General features: G+C 46.2%; 1 long non-coding RNA gene across 1 annotated transcript; it reads right to left on the bottom strand.

Annotated features, from left to right (window-relative positions):
- Positions 1-890: 890 nt before the first annotated feature.
- On the bottom strand, positions 891-2,844 carry LOC147353009 (uncharacterized). Its single transcript, XR_015145304.1, has 2 exons — positions 2,467-2,844; positions 891-1,284 (listed from the first exon to the last, which is right to left on the bottom strand). It is a non-coding gene; the product is annotated as an uncharacterized LOC147353009 (long non-coding RNA).
- Positions 2,845-3,482: the final 638 nt, after the last annotated feature.

Here is a 3,482-nt window from a genome sequence, read left to right as displayed (position 1 = left end):
AGTTTTCTGATGTTCTCAAGTTTTGGATTTAAGCCTTCTGCCTCTGGCTTTCAGTCTTATTCTTACAATAGCCTCAAGACTTCTCCATTCATACAGCACAGATGATAAAACATCTAGGTTAATGGTGAAAAGATTCTCCACAGTGAGGGACACCCAGAGAGGTTCACATGTAACACAGAGTTACATGGAGAAGAGAAGAGGGAGGAGGGAGATAGAGGTGACCAGGAGGAGAAGATGAAGAGTCAAAAGGGAAGAGACCAATCGATCCAGTAATCAGTTCCCTAAGTGTTCTCCACAGCCTGGAACACGCAGAGAGATTCACAGAGTTAAGTAGAGAAGAGAAGGGGGAGGGAGGAGATAGAGGTGACTTCGGGGAGAAAAGGGAGAGTCAAAAGGGGAGAGAGCAATCAAACCAGTAATTACACCCCAAGTGAAAATGGATACTGAAGATTAGATTCTTAAGGTACAAAATTGATAACAAATACCAAGAAGCAAAGATTAAAAATCTACAGTAGAGGTTAGACTCTCAAAAATACGATATTAAAAATACAAAACATCCAGCACGGAGTGAGAGGAGACACAGACGCTCAGGGAGCATTGGTCTCCAGGTCTCAGGGAGCCGGCACCAGAGTCTATCTCCCTTTAGCCCAGATGACGTCCTGAGAACCCTTCTTCTCATCAGGCCACTGCAGATCTTTGAGACCGACTCCTGGGGTCTGTGTTCTCTCTGAGTACAGCTTTCCAGGGCACAGGGCATCCCACCGTCCACTGTTGGCTGCCCATTTCCTTTCTGCCAGGCACTGCTCTGGGCACAGAGCCTGGAAGGTGACTGTTTCCAGGTCAGCCAGTCAGCAATTTTTAGAACTGCAGGCTGCGGGGTATGGAAACTTTTTTTTTTGTATATTTTCATTAAAATTTTATTTTTACTTAAATGGTTGCAAGAAAATATAAAACCTACTGCACACTTTCAAAAACAGATGGGTAGTAGGTAGCCGAATTTTACTATGCTGGTTATGAAATGAAACTAACAAGAAGAAGAAACATGCAACAAATCTTTTTGCCAATTTTAGGTGCTGGGCATTTCCCCAGGGATTCCCATGGCAGTGCTGGCTTCCTTAAGGCTTTGTATGCTGATAACACAGACTCTTCTTGAGGGCTGGGTTCTTCTGTGACAAAGACGCATCCTAGTGACTTTGTGGCTGCCTGGAATCTTCCTTTCCCCGTGGTTGCCAGCTGGATGGTGTTACACCAGATCCCACAGTTAAGTTACACAACTGGCTACGTCTAGATTGAAAGACAGCAAAGCCCAGGGTAACTCCATCATGCCCACATATAGCACAGAATGAGAAATTCAGTGTTAAGCCTGAAAGGCAGGATGTGGGGGTGCAAGGCAAAGCAGGTTAACAGAATTGAGAGAGGAGGGTCTTCCAGGGTTTGTCCCTGTGGAGCTGGCCATTCCAGGGCTCTCTTCTGGAAGCCTTTCTTTAGTCACATTTTAGAAATTCATATTGGATGTCAGCAGACTCAAAGTTTCGAGAAATACTGGAGAAATCTGTGCACGTTGCTTAGTTCAGTGTTTTCCCAGCTTAATCACGGAACATTTTTTTGGTTTGTTTTGAATAGCAGCTATTTTTATCCACTCTTTAGAAAACACCTGCTTAGACAGTATATTGTTTCATGCTTTTAGCTGCAACAGAATCACCCCTTATATAGAAGGAGGGCCACGGTGTGCACCTTTGCCAACGTGTATGTGAGCTCTTAGGCTAGTCCACTAACGGGAGTGATGACAGGTGTCACATGGCAGCTTGAACTTACACCTGCATGACACTTCTAAGAAGGGTTGCACACTTACAAGTGGGGCTACTTAGTTTATTTTAGGGAGTGCGTACCTGCAACATGCCAGGCCTTGTGCCAGGCACCAGACACATGGCAAGGAGTTTGAGGACACTGTGATGTGTATTAAAGGCATGTTTAAAACGTTGCGGATCACAAAAGAGGAAGGGTACCTCTCCTCGAGAGAACTGAGGCTAGCACGTTTTTTTTTTTTTTTCCCCTTGAAAGGGAACAGTTGACTTGGGTCTTAAAGGTTGAATAGAAGGTTACCAGGCCGAGATGCAGGTGGGGTTGGGGACAGATTTCAGGGGCCACAAACAGAGACATGTGTTGGTTGAGGGGTGGTGGGGTAAGATTCAGAGCCCACTCCCACATGTGGGTTCATTCTTCCACACCCAGCAATCCCCTGACAGCAACTGGGGGTCCTGCAGTTCAAGTCGCCTCTGACACATCTACTCAGAGACAGCATCTCACGCCTCGGGCTCAGGGCTCTGTGTCAGCTCCAATCACAGTCCAGTTGTTACCTGTGCTCCTGCCCTAGCAGCTATAATTCAGAAGTTTCCACAACCCTCTCTTTGGGTTTGATTGATTTGCTGGAGTGGCTCAGAGAACTCAGGAAAATATTTTACTTACCAAGTAGATGACATCCGGATGGAAGAGCTGCACGGGGCAGGGTGGGGGAAGAGGTGCAGGTGCACCAGCTCCCTAACGTGACTGTCTTCACCAGCCTGGACGCCTTCTGAGCCCCTGCCTTTTACGTTTTTATGGCGGCTTCGTTACTGAGGCGTGGTTGATTAAACCACTGGCCCCTGGCACCAGAGGCAACCTCCAGCCCCTCCCACTCCCTGGAAGTGTAGGGGGTGGGACTGAGATTTCCAACCCTCCAATCACAGGGCTGTTTCCCCTGGCAACTAGCCCTATCCTTAGCTGATTTCCAAAAATCACCTCATTAAGGTAACCTCAGGTGTGGTTTGTTCTGGCTGTTAAAACACCTTTATAGTTTGCAGTACTTAGGAAATTCCAAGGGTCTCAGGATCTCTGAGCCAGAAATGGGGCAAAGACCAAGTATGTGTTTCTTCTTATAAATCCAAGTACAAAGGGCTTCTGTCTACAGAGAGCTGATGAACTTGGAAAGGAGGCACTCAGACTCTGCTCTACACTTTCCCTACAGAGAGTCCCCAGGGCAATTTGGCAATCATCTAATTAAAAAACTAATTCTCAGATGGGGAGAAGGGTGGAAAGAGCTACCACAAAGCGAGTACTGCCACGTGTTAACCGAGGTGTGGACACAGGTGCTCACCGTGCAAATTCCTTTAGCTGTGCCATATATTTGTAAATCTTCATAATAAAATGTTTGGTTGAGTGGACTCAGTTCAAATTCTCTTTGCAATGCTCAGTTTTCTTAAGGTTCTCTTTGATTACTGAAGTTGCCAGCACCAGAGAAATTTCATTTTTCTTGCGTATGAAAACAAAAATCTTAATCTCACGAAAGCAAGTTAACCCTCGATATGCTAGCTTTGATTTCTTTTAAAAAGCCGACTATAAAATGCTAAGCCAGGCACCCAGAGATAGCCCGAATGAGTTAGTGAGGTCTGGAGAAGAAGGGAGGGTTCAGAGCTTCCGGGACAAAGGGCAGATGCAGGCAGAGA

The sequence above is a fragment of the Bos grunniens genome, chromosome 18 (genome assembly GCF_055505025.1).
Source record: "Bos grunniens cultivar Pamir isolate PY7600 chromosome 18, Bosgru_T2T1.0, whole genome shotgun sequence".
In the NCBI taxonomy this organism is placed as follows: domain Eukaryota; kingdom Metazoa; phylum Chordata; class Mammalia; order Artiodactyla; family Bovidae; genus Bos; species Bos grunniens.
The sequence above is the reverse complement of the archived record's forward strand: the minus strand, read 5'-3'. Positions and strand labels throughout refer to the sequence as shown.